We start from the raw sequence: 26,995 nt of genomic DNA, 5'->3' as shown, positions 1-26,995 counted from the left end.
TAATGCTGGGGAAATTGGATATTCTTGTGAAAAAATTTAATTCAGGCACCTCATATCATATATAAACAAATCCAATGTATCATACACAAAAATGTAAAGGTTAAAATTATAAAACTTCTAGAATAATATCTAGGAGAAAAACTTTATGATTTTAGGCCAAGTGTTTTTAGATATGACACCAAAATAGTTGTACATAAAAGAAAAATAAATAAATATAAATTGGCCTTTATTAAAAAAAAAACCTTTTTGGTTTTAAAAGACACCCCTGGGCTTCCCTGGTGGCGCAGTGGTTGAGAGTCCGCCTGCCGATGCAGGGGACACGGGTTCGTGCCCCGGTCCGGGAAGATCCCACATGCCGTGGAGCGGCTGGGCCCGTGAGCCATGGCCGCTGAGCCTGCGTGTCCGGAGCCTGTGCTCCGCAACAGGAGAGGCCACAACAGTGAGAGGCCCGCGTACTGCAAACAAACAAAAAAGACACCCTTAAGAAAATAAAAAGGTAAGTTATATTCTGGGAGAAATATATATATATATATACACACACACACACACACACATACAGTTGACCCTCGAACATCAGGGGTTTGAACTTCTGGGTCCATTTATGTGCGAATAGTTTTTCAATAGTAAATACTACAGTACTACACAATCAATGGTCGATCAAATCCGAGGGTTCAGAGGAACCATGGATACAGAGGAATGACTATAAGTTGTATGCAAATTTTTGACCACATGGAGGGTCAAACTGAGACCCTAACTCCCCACATTGTTCAAGGGTTAACTACGTACATATATTTGACTTTTATGATTTGCCATATGATTCATTTTAACTTACTTATCTGTGTATATGTCTACATACTTTTCATGAGAATATCCAATTTTCCCACTACTATTTGTATCCAGAATATGTAAAGAGCTCATAATTTAATAATAAGAAAGACAACCCAATTAAAAAGTGGGCAAATAGACTGAATAGACATTACACCAAAGAAAATATATGAATAGCTAATAAGTACACGAAAAGATGTTCAGCATTAATAGTCATTAGGGGAATACAAATTAAAAAATCACATGAGACACCACTTCACACCCTCTAGAACAGCTATAATTAAAAAGACAAACAATCAACAGTGCAGGCAAAGATAGTGGAAAAACTGGAACCTACTTATATTGCTAATGTGAATGTAAAATGGTACAGCCAATTTGAGCTGTTTCTTAAAAAGCTGAACGTAAACTTATCTATGTCCTGGCAATTTCACTCCTAGATATCCACCTGCAATAGAACATTTGTCCACACAAAGACCTATGATCACAGCAAATTTATTCATAATAATAAAAATTCTGACTATACATGACATGATTTAATTCATATGCAATGTCCAGAGAGACCAAATCTATATAGATAGAAAGCAGACAGTGGTTGCCTGGAGCTGGGAGTCAGAACCGGAATTGAAGGCAAATAGTCAAATGGCATATTTTCAGGGTCATGGGAATACTATACGACTGGATTGTGGTTACAACTCTATAAATTCATTAAATGTCTAAAAATGTGCGTGAATTTTATGATATATGTGTTAATTTTCTCTTGCTGCTGCAACAAATTGCCAAAAGCTTTTTGGCTTAAAATAATACAAATTAGTTATTTTGCAGATCTGTGGATCTGAGGTGTGGTAGAGGTCTCAGTAGGCTAAAATCAAGGTGTTATCATTCTTCGTCCCTTTCTGGAAACTCTAGGGGAGAATCCACTTCCTTGCTCATCCAGTATTGACAGAATTCAGTTCCACGCAGCTGTAAGACTGTTTTCTTGCTGAAAGTTAGGGACCACCCTTAGCTCTGAGAGGCCTCTCTTCAGCCCTTGCACATAGCCCCCTACATCTCGGAACCAGCACCGGGCATGGAATCCTCATGCTGCCATCTCTCAGACTCTTCCCCCATCACTGCAATATTCCTTGATCTAGACAGAAAAGAGTCCCAGATTTTAAAGACCCATGTGATTAGATTGAAACCATCAATTATCTCACTGTCTCAATGTCTTTGCCTTCAATCACATCTCCAAAGTTTCTTTTGCCACGTAAAATAACATATTCATAGTTCAAGGTATTAAGGTGTAGACATACTTGGGGATCCATTTTCACCTGCAAAAACCAGTTTTTTCCATGGAGTACTTTTTTTTTAATCCATATCACGTGCTTAAATTCTAATCGCATACGGTAAAGTCTGAATAGGCCCACGTAGAAAATTACAACATCTGTGTATAATGACAATATAGATTTTTTTCTTTTTTTTTTCTTTCAGATCCTTATGTTTTTGTTTCTTTTTTATTTTCTGATCTCATATAACCCTATGGCCTTAAAAACCTAACAGCTTTCCTAGTGTCTCAGGCTGAAAATATCAGAGCCATCCTTGATTCCTCTTTTTTATCTCAAACCCAATGAAAAATTCCTCAACAAGTCTTGACAGCAATACCTAGAACCAAATAATGAAAATGACTACTTTACTATTTCTACTTACACCACTCTATTCCAAATCCCTGTAAGATTTTTGTTGGACTCCTCTGCTATCTGCCTTAATGATTTCTCTGCTTCCATCCTGCCCTGCTTTCCCTCGCCCAGTCTATTTTTCATTTAGTAGTCAGAATGATCACATAAAATCATTATTAATCAGAGTCCCTAATAATAGCTAAACTCACCGAGTCCTATATGCCAGTACTTAGGTACATACTTTAGAGGGATTAAGCCATTGACTTTTTTTTTTTTTTTTTTTGCCCCTCCAGCTGGGTAGTGGTCTTTTTGTTTTGTTTTGTTTGTTTGTTTTTTAACTTATTTTATTTATTTATTTTTGGCTGTGTTGGGTCTCTGTTACTGCATGCAGGCTTTCTCTAGTTGCAGAGAGCAGGGGCTACTCTTTGTTGCAGTGTGCGGGCTTCTCGTTGTGGTGGCTTCCCTCGTTGTGGAGCATGGGCTCTAGGTGCGCGGGCTTCAGTAGTTATGGCACGCAGGCTCAGTAGTTGTGATGTGCAGGCTTAGTTGCTCCGCAGCATGTGGGATCTTCCGAGACCAGGGCTCGAACCCATGTCCCCTGCACTGGCAGGCAGATTCTTAACCACTTCACCATCAGGGAAGCCCTAAGCTATATACTTTTCACAATAACTCTATAAGGTAGATATTATTATTTTACCCATAATTACAAATTAGAAATTAAAGCCCTGAAGGATTTAGCTTATACAAGAGTAAACTTCTAGTAAATCCAGCAGCCAGGATTTGAACATGGGTCAGTTACTCCAAAGCCCATAGTACTCCTACAACTCTGCTGGAGACTCAATCCATCATTTTCCAAATGTTGTTGAATGTTAAATTCTACTCTATCTGTTGATTTTAAGATTTGTCAGCCACCAAATGCCCAAAGCAGTCCCTGCTTCCCCAACTTTCCCCAGTGTGTGTACTTAGAAGACTAAGGAGAGCAAGGTGGTCAATATCTTTGGCCTTATGGACAGAGCTCTGTGGCTGGGAGAGGCATCCAGCTCTGCAAAGAGATGACAGGGAGACTGCAAGATAATCACTGACGTTGTCACCATAAAAGGAGATTGGCTTTCTGTCTCCCAGCTGGGTATCTGCCTAGGCAGTGAACTTGTTGACCTTCCTCTCTGCCTTTCTCAGCAGGGAAAATAAGCAGCTGGAGCGAAGGCTGGCTGGCGGTCTAGGAATCTGCACTCCCACCTCTTGGCAGCTGGGCTGCCGGTGTGGGTAGGAAAGGGACTGAATAGGAGTCAGAACTCCCAGATTAGAGACCTGAGCAGTGGGGAGGACCTGCAGGGCCCCCAGATCTGTCACCCACACCGTGCAGGAGCCAACAGGTCAGTGCCTGCCACACAGAGACTGACGGCCAGCAGTATCAGCTAGAGAAGCAGTGAAAGTTGTCAAGGAGGGGCCAAAACCCAAATGTGGCCACAAAGAGCCATTTGTCCTCTTCCATGCCGACCTCCCTACTCTGAACATTGTAGAGGACTACATCCTAGCATCAGAAGGAGAGGACGGGTAGAAATTTGAAACATGGGATTCAAATATGAGACTGGAAGTTTGAACGTGGACTGGACAGATTTTAACAAACTATAACCAGAAAGATGCCTCTCAAGAGCAAAAAGGAATGAATATTTTAGAACATGATTGAATACAGTGACAGGTTTAAATAAAAGGTTTATGTTTATCCACTATGCGTTGAGAGTTTTAAATTAACTGGTTATAACAGCCTCAAAGCCTTAAGAGATGGGGTTTCTACCTCTTCACTCCTGTCCTTTCTCTGATTTTACTCCAAATCCAGACCAATTTATTTGCAGCCTCAGGACCTTTTTGTGGGCCATCTTCAGGTCTCGCTTCTACTCATCTTTCACAATCAACTGTCACATTTTCAGACATTTTCCAGAGCACTTTCTCTAAAGTTGCCCCTCCCCTGACACAACCATACACTTTATATCCCCCTGCCTTGTTTTATTTATCTGTCGAATTTCCAACTATATAACATTCAGAATGGAAGAAATGCTGTTATATTTGTTAGCAGCTCCATCCAGGCATCCAAATTGACTCCAGTTTGGAAGGTTGGTCTAGAAACTTAGAAAGAGAAGGCTGGAATTAACCGTTCTTTCCCGGGGCAATGTATTTTTAGAAAGTCTCCTACATGGAAATTGCACTGTTGAAGGGATGGCCTCGGTGTCATGGGGCTTCTCATCACTCCGTGAGTCTCAGAATTAAGCATCCCTGTGCCTGGGACCCACGTAATACACTTTCCCACTTTTCTACTCCCTTACCAATTCCAGCTCCATTTCTCTGCAATTTATAAGATAGGAATAGTTAGAAGACTCACCTCCAGACAAAGGAGTTATAAAAAGTGTTGCTTTTAACCAGGCTTAAATTGTGACCATGTCATTGATATATTCAGTGATGAAAAATTCTGTCTTACTATGAAATTTGGTCTCACCATTTGGAAATATCTACTTTGCTATCTCCTTTCCAAATTTTCCAAGTCAAAATTAAGAAAGTTAATTGAAAAACATTTTGCACACCTAAATATGGCATAGCAAGAGTCTTTCCATTTCCATATGTGAATGACCTAGGCAATTACTTCCGCCATTCAAAACTTCTGCTTTCAGAAATGTGCTGTTTTTCTTCTAATTTGAAGAACAAATGTGATTTTTATAGCACCTCCACTGCTCCATTTTATTAAATAGGATGGGTGGTGAATGTAGCAGTAAGTCTGTTTAAAGATTCACTCCTGCACTGCAAGCTCTTGCCAACATTGCAAATGTGAGTTAACATTCTGGAGACCAAACCGTCTTTCACAGATAATGGATATGCAGAGTCAGACAGCATGAATCTGCTAGAGGCACAGCCAGATTCCTCTCAAGCAAGAGAAAGACAGAATCATTATTCTGCTGGCCAAGTGATTACCTGGGAAAGGAGTCCTGGTGTGCATATCCAATCCCTGCTAACTGTGTTCTTTGTAAACTGATCATTTAACACATCTCTATCTAAATACCAATCATTCTCATTAAAAACTAAAGAACCATGATTTTACCCTGTTTCTATTTAGTTAGAAAATTAAACTATTTTCTATCTTAATTCTCCATTTGTCATTAGAGGTTCAAACCAAAGGTAGAAATAAATAATACTATAGAAATGTGTATCTGGTGCAGCATTTTATATACCCAGTAGGAACAGTAAAGATGACAATGAGGGGCAAATAGGTAATGATTGGAAATAATATTCCATATAAATTCCAAGGCAAGTCCTGCTCTTTGAGACTTTTAAGCATGTTTTAGTGGGTGATACTTAGGGCTGAATATGAGCAGAAATGAAATAATCATGATGGTTTATATTTCATGATGTAATTTAAAAGCCATTATGAGAATTAACTTTTCCATCCTCAGAGCAACCATGGAGAATACTATTATCATTCTACTGATAGATGTGGAAAGTAAAGCTCAGAGAGGCTCAATGACTTTCCCAAAGTACCCCAGCTGACGATGACAGTAATGAACTTAAGTTGTCTTTGTCTAAGATCAGAAATACTACCACTATAGATGATGGTGTTTGTAACTTCTATGCATTATTTCCAATTGTGTGTTGAACATAAACGAGTAAGTCAAAGATGAGATGCATAGGGTGTTAGCTATTACACTGAAGAAAAAAAATGCTTTCTTGTACTTCTAGGATATAGTCATAATACCTGCACAATACTTATCATTCATTTGTTCCTCCAAGTATGTACTGAGTACCTACTATGTACCAGCAAAAGCAGTGACTACTGAGACCAAAAAGAATTTCTGTGTTCTGCAGACTCATAATCCAATGGATTAGAAAAATACAATCAGAAATCAATGTGACAAGCATCACGGTGGTCCTAAACAAGTAGATGTGGTTTGTCCTTAACCTTCTTGGGAAGACCAAGGAAAACTCCTTTGAAGAATGAGATAGAATGAGTTGAAAAGTTCAGTTACATGTGAATGCAAGGGAAAGTGCCGGGCAGAAGGAAGTGATTTGGAAAATATGGACATAGGCAGAACCATAAAGTCGTAAGATCTTTTAGAAATATTTTGCCTGGATAGTCCCAAGCAACACAAGAGTGTACACTTTGCAAGTGTATTTATTTAAAATATATTTGGTACTTAAAAATGAATTATGTGTACTTTGTTACTTAATTAACAACTTTTGGTAAAAAGAAAAAGTTGTAATGGTAAAGTTCTGCAATCCTTACACAGTAATTGGAAATCCTCAAAGAACTCGAAGATGAACAAATGATTAATGCTTAATTATGGAGACTATTATAGAAACAGAAAGTATATTCTAATTAGTGACATATTCATAAAACACCAGTAATACATAATTTTTCCATGAGCTCTCTATAGAGATGGCATTAACCAACTGTAACATCATCAAATTCTTAATGAAGTTGTCTCTGTCCAAGGTAATGGCATGTCATAGTAAACTAGACCTTCTGAAGAAAGTTAATGTGCCTCTTTGACATTCTTTCATTCTCTGAAAAATCTTTCCTAAGGTTTTATTCTTCCCATCCCTATCCATTTTCTACCACTCTTACGTATGTGCATCCTATTCTTCATTCTTTTTCTACTTACTTTCATTCACTATAAAGTACAGAATTCTATGCTGGTCAACCAATAAAAAATCCAGACCTGAGCCTTAAAGCAGTCAGTTTGTGATTGTCTGTTAAGTGCTTAAGAGATCTGGGAACTAAGTATTTTCCAGGGACCAAGCTCAAAACCAAAGGAAAGGATAAAGGATCAGGTAGAAAGACTTGGGCTAGAAAAGATGGAGTTAAACTTGATGTGGCTAACAGAGTTTGGATCCATATAAGTGAATTCATGTACTGTCAATAAGATATATGGCATACTAATTATTTTGCTGAAATTCAGTAAATGGATATGAACCACTTTTCCTTCCAGTGTTTATTATCCAGTGAACCTTCTCTCTGACCTCTCTTCCTCTGTCCCTATACAAATTATTTTCTGAAGCAGGTGTTGACTAACTACAACTCATGGGGCAAATCCAGCTCTCTACTTGTTTTGTGAATAAAGTTTTATTGGAATAAAATCACACCCATTATCTTATTTATTGTCTGTGACTCCTTTTGTGCATTAATAGCAGAGTTGAGTAATCATAACAGGGACCATTTGGCCTACAAAGCATAAAATATTTACTCTCTGACCCTTTGTAGAAAAAGTTTGCCTGCTCTGAAGAACTCATTAGATAATTATTACATATTGCCTCACATTATTTTCTTTTCATGTGATTCATACTTCACCGGTGAAATTGTTGGCCTTTTATGATAGGGTATCATGTATTGTATGACTTATATCACTGAACAATAACAAGTAAAGTAAGCTTTAAACAATAACTATGCAAGCTCCAGGAGTTGAGGAATTATATGTTTCTTATTCATTGTTTTACACTCGGTCCCTTGCACTGTGTCAAGTACAGGGTAGATGTGCAAAGAAAAAAGAAAAAGAATGGATGCTGGTTATTGATTGCTGAGCTTGGGGGGATATCTGAAATATCTTGATTTTAAGGACAACAACCAAACAACCAAACTGACTTAAATCTGGTCATACGTACAAACTGTATATTAATATATAAGACAGAATCAAGTAGTCAGCTCCAAACTTGGAGTTAAGGAATGGGTCATGATCTATTGTACTTGAGGTAACTATATCCAAATAAATGGACATACAAGTATAACATATTTCCTCTGAACAATAAACATTCTTCAGTATATTTTTCTATGAACATAATGCTTATTCTTTAGACAACTTCAAGCTTTAGCACCAACTTAAGACTAATTTAACCTCCAAAAATACACATAGCCCTCCAGGAGAGGGCTTAATTATCAGAAAAGTAGTGCAGATTTTTTTTTTCTTAATTGTTCTTTCATTTTTATTACCTTGCCTTAGCTCATGCCATACTTTTTCTCAGGCTGATTTATAGGATTTGAAAAGGAAGCTAAAAGAGCACATTCTGAAGCCTGGAAATGTAGAACCTGCTGATTGTATAGCAGAAAAATCAAAACATTTAGATATCTGTCTATTGACTGTTTAAGGGAGTGCATGTCAAAATAAGGGTCAGTCCAGCATTCCCAGAAAGAACTTTGTTGCTTTGATCCTCGTCCATTATTTTAAAAGAAAGGCACTTTTTTTCCCCCTGAAAGTTATAGGCCCAGATGGATTCTGTGATGCTACTGTTTTGTAAGAGTCTACAACTTGACGGCTCCATGGTGTTACCGTGTGGTTTTAGCAGTCCTTTAGCAAACGTCCTAATGTCCACACTCCTCCTTCCCTGCCCACATCCATGTGGTCCACTTCAGCTTCTCCCCGAGCAGCTGTTTCAGCATACTGCCATCATCCATCCTCCACCTGTATCCAGCCCAGTGGAGCTTCATTAAAGTGAACAGAGCTTCATTGCAGGGGGATTGGCTGCTTGCCAGAGCTTCATTATTACTCATCCTTCCTTACTGCTTATGTGTCATAAGCTCTTGAGGGACACTGAATCAGGTTTGCAAGAAACTCCATGGAGAGTTGTAGCATGCCCAAGTTTTACTGCCTCCACCTACTAACCTCAAGCTCCACTGGTGACCAGCACCTGCCTGGCACAGAGCAGCATGTGCAGATATCCTGTATTTCAAATCCTGTATACTGAAATGACTTGGCAAAGGTAATGATAAGGGCATCTACTTACTTTTATTTGTTATTCTTTTGGCCGCACTGCGTGGCTTGCAGGATCTTAGATCCCCCAACGAGGAATCGAACCGGGGGCCCAGCAATGAAAGTGCTGTGTCCTAACCACTATACCACCGGGGAATTCCCTGAGAGCACCTACTTAGAGAAGAAAAATATATCATCACAATCTTGAATACCATTATGTTAAACCATTACAAGCATTGAGGTTTACTTACCAAGAAAAGCTAAAACTATTAGGACCTACCCTCTCCATGTCAACCAAACATGTGTTTTCCAATCCCTTAATTTCACAACCAAGAAATCTGCATCTTAGTAGAGCTTAATCTTCTGTAAAAATTTAAACTCTTCAACCAAATTAGGAAAAATACTTGGCAGAATATAAAATCAAACAGAAATATATTCTGAATTCATTTCCCATTTTTCATACAAATGAAAATACAGATCAAATAAGCAGAAAGAGAAGCTTTGAAGTGCCTTATTTCTCTACATTTTAAAACTGTAGGGAATAAAGAGGCATAAATGGGAGATTATAATCTGGTTCGGTAATTCAGCTTGCCAGGTCGCCACCTTCTAGGTTGCATTAAGTGAAAGAATTTAAATAATGATAAATATGAAAAATATTTTGGCCCTATCTACTCTAACTTTCTCACACTTCAAATGATGAAAAAAGAAAGTAATGTATTAAATATACAATTAGTACCAGACTTGGGCTTACAACTCTTCTCAATTTACCTTACCACTGAAAGGACGTATCATTTTGTTTGAGACACATAAATTCACATATCTGTCTCCCATCATTCAAACACCCTCCTCAAAAAAAAAAAAAAAACCAACAATTTTCTGGTTTTCACTGCAATGCTGCATTCACTGTACCCTGAGAAGCCTTACCTTACACAAACTAGAGGGATGGGCCCATGAACTTTACTTTTCCATTGTGCTTGGATAGAAACATAAGTAAGATTTGTTAACGGAAGCCCAGAAGACTCCACCTGCCTTCGTGTTTTCCTTCAAGGGTCACAGATGACAAGTGTAGTGAAAAGCACATGGTATAAGGAAAAAAGCATAGTTTTAAGGTACACTTAACTACCTGCATTATATATATATATATATATATATATATATATATATAGGAATGTAGATATAGGTATTACTATATAGATATAGACAAAGCAAAAGCAAGTAAAATTTTTAATGGAGAATTAGAAGTTTTATTTATAAAGGCAAGAATGCTTGAAGAAATTCTAATATCAAAAATAAATAGTTCTGAAGAACCTAGGGACAGGACAGGAGTAAAGACGCAGACATAGAGAATGGACTTGAGGACACGGGGAGGGAGAAGGGCAAGCTGGGATGGAGTGAGAGAGTGGCATGGACTTATATATACTACCAAATGTAAAATAGATAGCTAGTGGGAAGCAGCCACATAGCACAGGGTGATCAGCTCCGTGCTTTGTGACCATCTAAAGGGGTGGGATAGGGAGGGTAGGAGGTAGATACGAGAGGGAGGAGACATGGAGATATATGTATATGTATAGCTGATTCAATTTGTTATACAGCAGAAACTAACACACCATTGTAAAGCAATTATACTCCAATAAAGATGTTTATATATATATATATAATATTTTGGGAAGAAATTATTTGACACATTTAGACTGGAGGAGAAAATCAAAGGTATAGATAGATATTTGAAGTGATGGGCTATACCTTAAATACACATGTAAATAACCTGAAAAATTATTATAGAACATAAAATAATTTTAGTTATGTGGCTGAGTAAAAACATAATAGGCAAAATGATATATACACACATATATGTATATATATATGTCCTACATAAAGATAGCCATCTAGAAAACATAAGGAAAGAATCCCCCATATTTACAATAGTAACAGAATAAGATGAACTTCTTTTGGAAAATCTTAACAGGAAAAGGAGAAGACATAAAAATGAAAAGGGGGAGTTAGAATACTTGAATAGAAAACCATGAATTTTCTTTGACTCTGTTATTTATGGATAACTGGTTATCCATAAATCAATCATAAATTTAGTGCAGCATTAATACAAATCACCAAAATGATTTTCATTTGCAACCAAGCAAGCTAATTATAGGGTATATTTGGAATAAAAATCTTGCAAGAATTGCCAGGAAGATTCTTTTCAAAATGAATAATGGGTAGGAATTAGTCCTGTAAGATATTTCAATATGTATATAGTTTTAGAAAACAAAGCAACCAGGTACTTATTCCTAAAAATACAGACAGATCAATGGAATAACAGAAAGAACACAGAATTAGATGCCTAAATAGGAATTTAGTTTATAATAAAGGTAACCTCCAATTCCTGAAGAAACAATTCATCCTTGAATAAATATAAGTAGGAAAACTTGCCAAACACCTGAGAAAAGCACAATAATAAATTTGAATTCTATATCAGTCTTTAATACAAAATAAATACCAGGAGAATAAAATAATTAAATGGAAAATTAATTGATAAAAACATTATCATAAAATTGAAGTTTTTTTTCATGATACTAAAGTGGGCAAAAAATTTCAATATAGTAAAAAATGAAGAGTCTTAAAGTATAGATAAATTTGACTACACAATTTTTTTTTAAATTCTTGCATGAAAAGTATTATTATCCAAATTAACAATCAATGACACACAAAATAAAGATATTAAGCCATCTGATAGGCAAAAATGCAATTCTTAATTTATAATGAGCAATTACAAATCAATGAAAATCTGTGAAAATTCTATGAAAAAAGGGCAAAGGATGTGGAAAGATAGTTCATATAAAAATAAAGGCAAAATCCTTTTAAGCACATGAAAAATACTGTGTAAATTTTCCATTATAATAAAATTTATTCAAAATTGATAAGATGAGACATGATAGTTCAACTATCACAACTGCAAAAGTGTGAAAGTTTCATTATACACTGAGTTGATGTTGGATATGTTGGAATGTGAGTGTGGGGGCTCACATAATGGAAACTTCTTTGCAAGGAAATTTGTTTTTAAGTAGCCAAATAAAAGTCACATAAAACATTTGATACAGTCATTTCATTTTAGGATTGTATCCTGCAGGTGTTTTCATACTTTAGCACAAACCATTTGGATAAGGATATTTAGCTCACTATTTTTTGTGGTAGCATAAGATTAAAATCAGCAGAAATAGTTAAAAGATCATTGGTTAAATAAATTATGTATAAGCATATAATGAATTAATATGTTATTATGGTCATTAAAATTTGTTAAGATCTATATAAATTGATATCAATAACAACCAAGCTGTTTAGTTTAGGGAAGAAGCAAGTTGCAAGAGAGCATAAATATTATGATACCATTTAGATATTCAGAGATATATCTGAAATGATTCATAGGTCACCGGTAACTGGATATTTCTAGAAATGATTGGAGATACAGAGAGACAGCATTGAAGGGAGACACATTCTCTGTTAACCGTTGGTATTATATAAATTTTTCACTGTATATATATATATATATATATATATAATGCTTACTAATAAAAATAGTATAAGCAAATGTAGGTTCTCAGTGATGGAAGAGGGGTCGTAAGGAAATGTGCTGTTTATTCCCTTGAACTTCACTGAGTGGTTTTTAAACCTTGGGGCATGAATGCGATCTGTGTATAAATGAGCTTTATGAAAGAGCTAAGTCTACTGGCATTTCCCTGGACACACAACGGACATTAACCGTTGTTTTGAAAAATGCCATCGACGGCTGACTGCATTTTCCCACTTGTACTCAGATCTTTTCACTATTATAGGGGAGATATTTTTTCATTCTTTCAGCAAGTACTCGTTGAAAGGTTGTAAGAACTGATTACTGTTGTAGGTGCTTGAGATGCGTCAGTGAATAAAACAGACCAAATCTAGGCCTTGCCGCTAGGGGGCGCTGCAATCGCCTTCTAATACAAGTGATCACCTCTCTCTGGGGCCTGAACCCTGACTCTCCACATTCTAGCCTTGGAAGATGGCATGACGCACTTGGAATCTATACACTGGAAAATGTGGATGCATAATTTATTGACGAACACGTGATGATGAGAGTGGATGGGCTAAAATATTATATTCAGAAGTGTATTTTGGCTGACCACTTTTGATGTATGGTATGTGATGTCAATAACAGAAGTGAAACCATTTTTCAAAGTACAGTAGACTTCAGATAATTACATTTTGTTTCTGCGAAGGACTTTAAAATACTTTCATATATTACTTTCATTTGCTTCTAACAGTTCGACCCTAGGAAGGAAGCCGGGACAAGTATTTCTTGCCCCAATTTACAGATGGAAATGTGAGTCTCATAATGGTTGTAAAAATTTTTAAGGTTTACTTGACTGGTAAGTGGCAGATCTTAAATGAGTGTCCACGTTTTTAAAATCTTAGTTCAGTTTTTTAGGAGCACATTACTTTTTAGGAAATACAGGAAAAGTTCTACAGTTGTTAAATACAGAGACAGTTCACAGGGCCATAAAGTTGCACTGACAGTGCAAAGGTAATAAATACTACTAGTTCTTGCTCATACACCGAAGGGCAATTTAAAAAAAAAATCTACACATGTAATGCTATTAAGAATGCCAAAGATGTAAATATTTTGTATTAACATAACAATAAAAGAGATTAGTCTCCCACATTTTCATGGGTTCAATAGCTCTGATGAGGTTGGAAGAATGTATAACGTTAGCTTCCATCTCTTTCAGTGTTTGTTTTTATATGAAATATAACTCCAAGAATCTTAATGAATAGTGTAATCTTCACTCAGAATAATCTTTTAGAAACTATACCAAGTGTACTAAATTACTTATCAAGTGTGCTAAATTACTTACATTTCTAGCAGATAGTATCCAAACTAAATTGATAAATATAACTCGGTCTCCCTATTGAAGTATTTAGAAATGCTTAGCTAGTCAATACGTATAAAAACCTTTGAAAATACTCTGAAAAATACAACAGAATGGGGACTATGTGACTATGATCACAAAATCTGTTTGAGATCAGACATTATTTACCAACACTCTTCCAAAATAGTGACAGTGAAAGCATCATCTTATAAAAGGTGATAAAATGATGACATATTAAATGTATTCAATGTGAAATCAGAGGGAGTCAGTGTCAAATAAATCCGAAAATGCATGCACATATACAAATCATATGCATTCTTACTGACTGATGGTCAAGGTAGGGTCCAGACTATACAAAACCTGGTATCTCGGGCTTCCCTGGTGGAGCAGTGGTTGAGAGTCCGCCTGCCGATGCAGGGGACACGGGTTCGTGCCCCGGTCCGGGAAGATCCCACATGCCGCGGAAAGGCTGGGCCCGTGAGCCATGGCCACTGAGCCTGCGCGTCCAGAGCCTGTGCTCCGCAACGGGAGAGGCCACAGCAGTGAGAGGCCCGCGTACCGCAAAAACAAAAACAAAAAAAAAACTGGTATCTCAAGATGTTCTTTGTGTGCACTTGTCATATTCTCTGTCCCTGACCATTACCTATGTATATTTCCTCTATGTCAAAAACATCATTTAGGGACATGCCTGGGTATTAACAAGCTAATCTCTGATTAATCCACATGGTTGAAAATATACCTCCTGTAGGTTGTTGCAAAGAGACGTCTGACCAAAGGAAGAAGTGAAGTCTTAAATCCAACCTGGGTCCAGGTACCGAATCTTGGCTCCCATGTGACTGGACCTGGAGCTTGTCAACCTGGAAGAAAGAGCTGCTTTTTTTTTTTTTTAAATTTATCAGTGAAAGGATAATTTTTTTAGTAATGTATACAGAAGCATTGGTCTCTTTTATTTGCTATTGTGATTGAGATGTTAGTAAAACTGAGAGCCAATAAAAATACTTAGAAATAGCTTTTTTTTTAAAATCACAGTAAGAATTTGTGGAAGCAAAACTATTTCATAACAAAAAAAAACACTCCAAATTATGTAAAAACTGAACATATTCTCCAGGCTGTTTTTATAATAAGCCAAGTGGCAACAGTGCTAAAAATGGAACTGAAACAGTCTAGATTATCCTAGAAGCATAGGCCTACATCACTTTAGCTCTGTATGGACTAACTCATACCAGTCTACGTGTGCAAACTAGCTTAATCACAGGGAACATACTGAACTTGTTAACCAAAATCATCTTGTAGAAGCGTCCAATAACATATAAACAAGGATTAAAAGGCAGAAGAATATACTTACTCTGCTATTATATCGTTCATAGGGAAAGGTGTAGTCATCTAACTGTTGGCATCTCTATTGAAGCCTGTATTTTTTAAATGAAGACTAAGCAATATTAAAGAACTAGGAAATGGAAGAGCATAGAGAATACATCCGAGGAAGAATGCCTGATGGAAAGGACATGCTCCTGCGAGTCTAGAGAATATGTTCACTCCATTCCTGGTTCTGCCAACAGCAGTCTGGTCTGACTGTGAAGTCGCCTTTGCTAAGCTTGAGTGCCTAAACTGCACATGTAGGGGCTTGGTTAGACAACTTGTAAGGACCTTCCAATCCTGAAGATCTGCGATTTGTTGAAATTGGCTACTCTCACAGCAAAGGAGGCATCACTGGCTGCCTCAGAAGGTCAAGAGTGCAGAGATAAGCAGCCATCCTCACAGAATTTGTCTTCCCCAGGGGAGAAGACTGGGAAGAAGTGAAGATGCTTCACTGTCAATCAAAGCCCTTGAGGGCACGGAAGTACTGAAAGAACACAAATTTGAAAGTCAGAACTGAGTTTGAATTTAGTTCTTACATTCACCACTGTTTGGTGTATGCTAAGTTATTTAACATTTCCGAGTCCTAATTTTCTCCTAGGTAATAGGAGTATAAAACCCCACCTTGCAGCATTGTTGGATTTGGATGGACAGGGTTGGCTAACACAGGTTTTTCATTCGTCTTTAACAGAAAGCAAGCTTCTTGAGGAGAGAGACTGATATAAAATCTTTGAAGCCCTAATACACTGACAATTAAATGACACACTGTAGTTGCTTTGTAAGTGTTATGTTCATTGAATAATCAGTTATACAATTAACAGCAAGTGACCCAAAAGTAAACTGTCATCAGGGTTGTTTTCCAAGGACAATTGATGCAATTACTATTTCTTTTGGATGGTGTACAACATCACTAACATAAGCTTCTATATAATACTTAGAGTAATCGGCAAACTTTGAAGATTATTGTTATCCCCTTGACTATAAAGTGAGGTTAAAATCATGTTCACATTTCTGTTTCAGAGCTTAGGAAAAAGTCTCATATTTTAAAAATGTATCCTTTTTAATGCACAAGGACAACCACCAGTGATTAAAATGCTAACTCTTTGCTATTTTGAAAATTTGACTATCTGAATTTTTCTTACAGAAGGTTCCAAATACAGAGGCTTATGTTTCTATAATACAGAGGATTGAGCACAATCTCATTGACAAGCAACCACCCTCCACCCCCAAGCAGAAAATAGACATGGCATTCATAGCTGTTCTAATTATCTCTTTACACTTAGATAGCCATTAAGTAAAACACCTAGTGGTGTTTGTACATGTATAGATTGATCAATTTATATGAGAATGATAAAATATAGCAAGCTTCTGCTCTTTACAGATATTTTGGCTTTTTAAAGTACAAATGTAAAACGACTGAAAAGATTAACTGACTAATCTATATAGCACAATGAATCCATTAGAAATTACTTGTGAGGCCTACATATTTTGAAAACAGTGAGGTATTAAGCTGGGAAACTATTAAGTTTGTAGGTATGTTCATGTAAATTTCAAGACAAACATAATTTGAACACAATAAAATAAATTTTATTTTCTGGGAAATTGATACCTTATTGATTTTAATTTCTCCAAATCATTCACCCAACTCATTCAGAACATGGGAGATTTTCACAGTCATTGGTTATACAAAAAATTAATAATTTTTGTATTTTCCACAGTTTTTAAGGATTTTTTTCTTTATGTTATTGATATTGAAGTTTAGTCATTTTCTTTTCAGACTTTACATATAATATGTTATGTTTCATTCTATTTTTTACATCTGGTGAATAATGTAACTTCATTTCCCTGAATAGGAATAATCTTGTTTTGTATGATTTTGAAATTGGTGCGACCTCTAGAATTTAGAAATTATAAATTCCTAGAATAGTTGGTCTAAGAAATTTCCTATGAAATCCTTGTAAATTTGCATGCAAGTTAGTTGTTCATAATCTAGTCCCAATTGCTTCATTCCTTATAGTGGAGGAGGCAAAATATAGAACTAAAGGCAAAGGAGATAAATACAAAATCATACTTGGAGATGCAACAATTTTCATCAGTAATTGATAGGAAGAATGAAACACTATCCACCAACTTGATAAAATTGATATTTACAAAACATTGCATCTAATAACTGTAGAATAAGCATTATTTTCCTGGGTACATGGAACATTCTCCAAGACAGATTGTATATTTATCCACAAAACAATTCTAAACAAATTCTTAAAATTCAAATCTTACAAAATGTGTTCTGTAACAACAGCAGGATTAAATTAGAAATCAAAAGCAGTAAGACATCTTAAAAATCCCTAAATATTTGGAAGTTAAACAACACCCCTCTAAATAATACAAAAATCAAATAAATCATAATGTATGTTGTAAAATAAATTAAATTTTAGTGAAAATACATAGAAATTTGAGAAGTAATTAAAGAAGCTCTTAGAGGGAATTTTAGGCCTATATTTAAAAAATATAAAATTAATTATCTAAGTTTCCTCTTTAAGAAATTAGAAAAAGAGAGCAAATTAAAATAAAATTAAGTAGAAGTTAAAAATTTTAAAAAATGGGTGAAAATCAATGACATAGGAAATAGATCAAATATAGAAAAATCACACTGTCAAAAATTTACCCTTTGAATAAAGTGAATTATTCTCATAAAGTTTTAGCAAGGTGTATAAAGGAAAAAAATAAAATAGAGTGAGAAAGCAAAAGCTATAAATGTCAGGGATGAAATAGAGGACGTTAGTATAAATTCCACAGACAGACAATAATTAGGGAATATTAAGGGAAACAATATGCCAGTAAGTGAGACAACTTAAATAAAATGGAGAAAGTTCTTGAAAACAAACAAACAATTTGTCAAATTGGTATAAGTAGAAATAAACACCCAAATATACCTATCAAAGAAAGTGAGTTCATATTCAAATACCTTTCCAAACAGAAAAATTGAAGGCCAGAAGTATAAGTGAATTTCATCAGTCATATTTAAAAGAAATAATACAAATCATAAACAAGTCTTTTACAAAGATAGAGAGAAAGGACTAATTTCAAACTAGATTGGTACAGCATAACTTTGATATTAAAGACATTACACACAAAAAAATCAGAGAAAAATGAGCTTTATGAACATAGATGCACAATTCTTGACAAAAGTTGGCATATTGAATCCAACAATATGCAAAAAAGGTAGTATATCATGACCAATTAGAGTTAATCCAGAAATGTAATGTTGTTTTAACATCTTTAATCATTGTAATTTATCACATTAAAAGTATAATGATAATTAAAATACATACAGAGAAAAAAATTTGAAAAAAATCAACAGCTATTCATGATAAATGTTTTTTTAAATCTCAGTATCTAGAGTTAGAAGAGACTTTCTCAATATGAGAAAAAGGACATCTATGAAAATCTACAGCCAACGTCTCAATTAATGGCAAACATCAAGCATTTTGCACTTAAAGCAAATAAAGAAGACAAGGATGTCTGGTAGGTGCTCATCTCTTCTATTCAACATTGTCCTGAAAAATCCTAACAGATGCAATAAGGCGAGATAACAAATGCTTTAAAGTGTAAAGATTAAAGAGAAAAAAATAAAATAGCAGTTATATATTTGGAAACCATTTGGAGTATGCAAAATCGCTATTAGCTATAAGAAATGAAATTGGGAAAAATGCAGAATAAAAGATTAGAATAAAATTGATTTTATGTCTGTATGCAATCTATAAACAATCTAAGAAAATTAACATAATAGCACTTACTATAGCACCAAATTACATAAAATAATTAAGAGTACATTTAATGAAAATGTGCAATATCTCTATGCTGAAAACTACAAAACATTTCGAAGAGAAATTAAAGAAGACATGAGTAAAAGGAGAAATATACCATGTTCATGGATTGTAGTACTTGATATTTTTGAATATACATTCTCCCTAAATTGATGTATAGATTCAATACAATCACAACCAGAATCCCAGCAGACCTTTAAAAAGAAAATTTGTAAGCTCATTTTAATATCAATATATAAATACAAAGGATCTAAAGGAATCTGACATTTAAAAACACAAACACTGTACCGGGGCATGGGTTTGATCCCTGGTCGGAGTACTAAGATCCCGCATGCAGCACCATACAGCCAAAAATAAATAAATAAATGAATAAAATTTTTTAAAAAGCACAAGCACAGAGTTGGATGATTTATATTTCCTGATTTCAAGACATACTGTGAAACTACATCAAACAGTGTTGTATTGGTCTAAGGATAAACACATGGATCAATGGAACAGAATAGGGAGTCTCAATCCACACATATATTATCACTTGATTTTTTTTTTCACAGAAAAGTACAAAGTCAATTTAAAGGGAAAAAGGAAGGAGGGTGTGTGTGTGTGTGTGTGTGTGTGTGTGTGTGTATTTAGCATGTTTAACAAATGTTAAAACAATTGGATATTTATGCTAAAATATAGAAATGAAAGAAAAATAATCTCAGCCCCTTCCTTAATCTATAAAGGAAAATTGATTTGAAATGGTATAGACTTGAACATGAAAACTAGAGACACACAATCTAGAAGAAAACAGATTATCTTCACGATTGTGGTAAATTATTTCTTAGAACACACAAACACAAACACACACACATGGTCAATTGACCTTAGCAAAACTAATAATTTCTGATCATAAAATACACCATTAAGAAAATAAACTGAAAAGCCACAAACTGAAAGAATGGTGCATCCAGTATTTATAAAGAACTTCTACAATGCAGTAATAGAGAACTCAGTTCAAAAACAGAAAAATTAGTTGAAAATAATTGAAAAAGAAGATACATGAATGTTCAATATATATATGAAAAGTACAACAGCGTTAGTCATTAAAGAAATACAAATTGAAACCCCAATAAAACATCATTTGTCACCTGCTAGAATGTTTAATATCAAGAAAGCTCACAACGCTGACAAGATTGATGCAACTGGATCTCATACACTGTTGAGAGTTTCATTGCATAAATGGCACAATAACTTCAGAAAACTGTTTGGTATTTCCTTTAAAATTATGCATGCTTCCACACAATGATGAAACAATTCCACTTTGAGGTATTTAACATATGTTCACACACACACACACACACACACACACAAAGTTTATAGGTAACGTTCATCACAGCCTTGGGCATAATTGTCTTAATCTGGAAACAACTTCCATAAATATCCATCAATAAAAGTATGGATAAATACATTGAAATATATTCATACGGTGAAATACTTATTAAAAATAAATTAGAATAAAGTAATGATATGTTCAACATGTGTAAATTTGTAAAATATTTTATTACACAAAAGAACCCAAGTACAAAAGAATACAATCTCTATGATTCTATTTATATACAGAACAAAAACAAGGAAACGTAACATGTAACAATGAAATCAGAGGTGGGAAGGGGCATTTATTTAAAGGGATATGAGGGAATTTTGTTTGAAGATAGATGTGTTCTGCATCTTAATTGGAGCAATTGTTACATGTGAATTACCAATTGTAAAAACACATCAAACTGAACACTAAAGAAATTATGCACGTAAATTATATGTGAACAATTTAAAAGCTATATATCCAACAAAAATACCTGGGTTGATTCTTTTTTGCCTATAGGATAAATTTCAAATACCTTTATACACATACAGTGTTCTATATAATTAACATTTTTCATTCAGTTTTCTTTCTCACCTGTTTTTCTACTTACTTATGCCCCATAACCTCCAGTGCTACCGAACTATTGTACTTAAAATTCCCCAATGTGGGAACCCTCTTAAATCTTCATACCATTACACATAGTGCTTCCTTTACCTGGATTTCCCTCGATCTCTAACTCCTCCTGAATATGTTTTACTTATCCTTTGGAACTCAGCACATATTTCATTTTGTTTGAGAAATATCTCCAAACTTGCCAGTTCAGTTTAGGTATTCCTATTGTGTGCTGTCAGAGTAGCATTCTTTTTACAGCACTTGTTAGCTATTTTGTAGCTGTCTATTTGACAGCCTAAACAGAAGGAATTCCAGTCCAATGAGTGGGGAAAAAGCCAACCTTTTATTTTAATTTATTGCCTTCAAATATTTGATCAATCATAAATAATAACAATAAAGTCTTTCTATAGTGACCCTATGGAACTTATTTTAATTATATAAATTACTAGCAACTAGCTTATATAAAGTGATGATTATGATGATAACAATAGCAAATATTAGCAACTATTGAGTATTGCTATATGCTGTATATTGATGTACTTATTTTACATTTAATTTAATATACACAACAGCCTATGCAGTAGTGACTATTATTATCCCCATTTTACAGATTAGGAAAAAGAGATCCAAAATTTAACTTGTTCAGATACTGGGACTGGGTAATTTAAACAAAATAATTTAAACAAAACTTGTATGAAAAGCCTTTTTTTTTCATGAAAACTTAAAAATGATAATAAATCCAGATTGAAAAATCATAAATTCTAACATTTAATCTTGCTCAATTTCCAAAGGAGAATTAATAAATCAAAGCAAAGATTTTCTATTTTCTCTATATATTACAAATATATGTAAATGAATAGTCAGTCTGCTTAATTTCCATTTTGAGCAGATTGTTGAATCTAAACATGTTCAAATACTGGAACTGGATACTTTAAACAAAATTTCTATGAGAAACTATTTTTTCATGAAAACTTGAAAACGAATCCAGATTGAAACATTACAAATTCTAACTTATTTAATCTTGCTCAATTTCCAAAAGAGAATTAATAACTCAGAGTAAAGGTTTTCTATTCTCTCTATATATTACAAATATATGTAAATGAATAATCATCCTGTTTAATTTCCATTTGAGCAGGTTGTTGAATTTAATGTATCTCATTAGTTAATTAAATGAATTCAAAACTCTTTCTTTACTAGTACATGTGCTATTGTGTATGACACCGATGAAGATAGTCATTACTACAATGTAATGCTATACCACGTTTGTTTGAAAACATGTTTGTCAACAAAAAAGACAGAAAGAGACTATTATGAGAAATTTCCCAGAATTTCCTGCCAGCACCCATCAATGTGGAAATCAAAAAAGCAGTTTTCACCACTAACATATTCCAGTAATGTGTTTAATTTTGCCTATGCCAAAGTGCTGTATATCATCTCCTAAACCTGTTTTTATTATACTTTAAGGGTTTAGAAACAGGACTCACAGTATCCATTTGGTTTTAAATATACACACGGACAGGCACATACATACACATATTTATTTGTCTTTTTTTGTCTGAATCTGTGTCACGATGGTTTTCTACAAAAATATTGCTTTCAAATCAGTGGTCAAAACCTTTCTTAACTTAGATAATCCTTACGAAATGGAATCTCAACTGACTTTACTCTGCATCCAAATTATATTTACTAATTCGACAGATATTTGAGTCCTTCTAGTGACTTCAGTTTAGGGCAATAAACATAAACAACAGCTGTCGCATAAAGTACACATATAAGGAAGCTGTTAAGTAAAATAAATAAATGTGTTTACTAAACAAATGCTAAATAAATAGTATTTAAAATAGGAAAGAGAAGAATTCAAAGGAGAATTAATTTTGCCTAGTGGGCAGGACAAATAGTCTCATATGGAGAGAGCCTTATATTTTTAGTAAAATTTTTCTTTGCAATGGCAGTTAACACAAAATTTGTGCTCTGAGATTTGGTCTTTCACAGTAATTGATACAATTCCTTGTAAAACTTTTATTTTAAAAGACTTACAATATTATTTTGCTTAGGGGAACTCAAAGAACTGAGAACATATTAAATTAAAGGCATTTTCAACAAGTCAAAAATACACAGTAAAGACCAAGGATCATCCTGAAAGATCCCTAGCTTCCACCTATGTATCACTTTGAGGAAAGTATTTAGAACCCAACCTGAAATTTTATAAAGAAGTCTCATATGGTTCTCAATTCCAAGTGTAGAATCACTGTTTCCTTTCTTATTTCCCAAATTCAATTTTTCCTTAGCTGATATTTGAATCCAACATCACAGTCAAAATATCCTACACAATTTTATGACTAATCCTAAAATTTTTAGATACAAAATTCTTCCTCATGTCCTTAGAAGGGCATTTAAAGGACTGTGTCTCATTTATTTTTGGTTCTCCAGAAAAAAATTAATATATTGCTGGGGCTTCCCTGGTGGCGCAGTGGTTGAGAATCTGCCTGCTAATGCAGGGGACACTGGTTCGAGCCCTGGTCTGGGAGGATCCCACATGCCGCGGAGCGACTAGGCCCGTGAGCCACAACTACTGAGCCTGCGCGTCTGGAGCCTGTGCTCTGCAACAAGAGAGGCCGCCATAGTGAGAGGCCCACGCACCGCGATGAAGAGTGGCCCCCACTTGCCAAAACTAGAGAAAGCCCTTGCACAGAAACGAAGATGCAACACAGCAAAAATAAATAAATTAATAAACTCCTGCCCCCAACATCTTTAAAAATATATACATACATATATATATATATATATATATATTGCTGGCACTTGGTATACATTTAATAAAGTATTTTGCTTTCTTAATTAAAATAGACATTTAAAGGAAGTCAGGGAATGTGTTTATCTTTATGCTAATTAAAAGTGTTGTATCTTAATGAATGGATAAAGAAGATGTTGTATATATACAAAATGGAATATTACTCAGCCATAAAAAAGAATGAAATGATGTCATTTGCAGCAACATGGATGGACATAGAGATCATCATACTGAGTGAAGTAAGTCAGACAGAGAAAAACAAATTTCATATATTATTTATATGTGGACTCTAAAAAAATTGATACAAATGAACTTATTTCTAAAACAGCAATGATTTTCCACTGCAAATTGATTGGAGAATTAACTGGAAGATTGAAGAAGAACCCATGGGGGAAAAAATCTAAGAGGAAAAGATCAACTTCTCCAATAGTCAAGATTAAAATGTCAGTGACAATACTTCATGGTATGATTCATATTTCCTTGGAGGTGAAAGAACAAACTTGCAAATGAATCTTCTGGGAACAGTGACAAAAATGGTGGGTTTGTTTAACAATTGAAAGGAAAGTACATATAAAGGGCATCTTGTATAACATTAAATGATTCTAGAATGAAGATAACAGAAGAAAACTATGGAAGTTAAAATGAGATGTCTAGTCCACAGGGAATAAAGAATACTTGGTTGAAGTAGGAAAAAAACAAACAAAAAAAGCCCCAGAACTAGACTCAGACATAGAAAACAAACTTATGGTTACCAAAGGGGATAGTGGGGGAGGGGTGTGAGAGATAAATTAGGAGCCTGGGATTAACATATACACACTACATAAAATAGGTAAATAACAAGGACCTACTGTATAACAGGGAATTATACTCAATGTCTTATAATAACCTATAATGGAAAATAATCTAAAAGAGTGGATATAGATGTGTGTGTATATAAATAAATCACTTTGTTGTGCACTTGAAATTAACACAACATTGTAAATGAACTATACTTCAATAAAAATGTTGTATCTTAAATTTTGTAAGAAAATTACAAAGAGGACAAAATGTACTGCAATAAGTATTAATAAACTTTTTTAAACCAATTTTGCAGTTTCTTTAAAAAAATGTTTTATTTTATCATCATTTATTACTTCCTCTTGCTGGTATACTTCAAGCCACTAAATTGCTTCCATTCTTCCAAGATATTCAGATATTCCTTTGTCATTTAAGCATGAATGAAATTAAAAGGAAGATTGAGGAATGTTTCCTGCTTTACTTAATATTTTTTTTTTTGAAAGATTCAAGGCAGGCTATATATAAGCACCAAGCAGCTTCTGTGGTATACTTGCAGTGATCCGACCTCAGTGGATGTAAAATCCCAGGATGTGATACCATTTCAATCCCACAACCTTGATCTATCAGATTTGTAATCCTGAATTCATGGACTATCTTTCAGGAAAATTTTGATGGCTCAGAGAATTATGTTATCTCATCATTTTCCTCCTACCAATTTTTATCATAAGAAGCATGTGTTTCACTAATCTCCTCTTAAGAAAATCTTTGCATCTGACTTGCCTTTGGGGGTAATACATCCATATTGCTTATAAAGTATGGCAAGATTCAAACTGTACTTCATTCTTCCCCCCAAAATAAAATGCACCTTGCTTTTAATACAATGATATCCTAAGGGAAATGTATATTGTCTTTAAGTTAAAGCATCCTTTGAATGCTTGGATAGACATCAGTGAAAACTATATGCAGTTCTGTATTATGAGCACTGTATTTTTTGAAAAATTTCCAGCTGTGTTGTTTTTTTCTTTTAAATCAGTAAAATATAGCTGTTTTTGTGTTTCTGACTTTTTGAATCTTCAAAGACTATAATTTGGAGTTTCAGACAAGCTTTTAATGTGTTTAATTTAGTTAGTAACCTAAATTTCTGTTGGATTCTTCAATAACAATGCAATTATGGGGGTCATCAAACAAAGCTGCATTTAGCCTCTCTCTAAGAGGTTTGAAGAAATTGCTTGGAAATTAATACCTAGGTGAATAATTATGATGTTGCCATATACGCACTATCTATTAATGCAATTTGACAACTTTTTACTATTTCTGTGATTACTTGTGACATATAGCAATACATTCAAAGTACAAAATATATTTTATGGATAAGGAATTAGTCTGAGAAGTGTGTATCTGGACTCCCTCATTTAATTTTAGTTGAAATTAGAGACCATTACAGTTGTTTCACTTTCTTTTGTTTGTAACACACATATATTTAATTTTTGTGCAATGTTGAGTAGTTTTATATGCATATATTTTTGTACTATTTAAAGTCTACTACTCTAACAGTTTCTTCCTTTACAATTAGTTTATATTCAGAGATAAATATAGCATTACTGAAAATTCTTGTTAAAGTCAGATGTATTCTTATTTCTCTAGAATCATGTAAGTGTGGCCTGTCTTATAAAATCTCATTTGAGGGCTTCCCTGGTGGCGCAGTGGTTGAGAGTCCACCTGCCGATGCAGGGGACACGGGTTCATGCCCCGGTCCTGTAGGATCCCACATGCCACAGAGCGGCTGGGCCCGTCAGCCATGGCCGCTGAGCCTGCGCGTCTGGAGTCTGTGCTCCGCAACGAGAGAAGCCACAGCAGATTTGAGATTAGCAGATGCAAACTATCATATATAGAATGGATAAGCAACAAGGTCCTGTTGTATAGCAAATGGAATTATATTCAATATCCTGTGATAAACCATAATGGAAAAGAATATGAAAAAGTATATATATATATATATATATATATATATATATATATATATATATAACTGAATCACTTTGTTATAGAGCAGAAATTAACACAACATTGTAAATCAACTATACTTCAATAAAAGTTAAAAATAAAATCTTATTTATAGACTGTTTAGCTTCATAGGACACTTTAGCACACGTGTTAAAGTGTTTCATCTTCAGATTTAAGTGGACAGTG

This window comes from Globicephala melas, chromosome 18 (genome assembly GCF_963455315.2).
Source record: "Globicephala melas chromosome 18, mGloMel1.2, whole genome shotgun sequence".
Lineage (NCBI taxonomy): Eukaryota > Metazoa > Chordata > Mammalia > Artiodactyla > Delphinidae > Globicephala > Globicephala melas.
Note: the sequence above shows the minus strand (reverse complement) of the source record.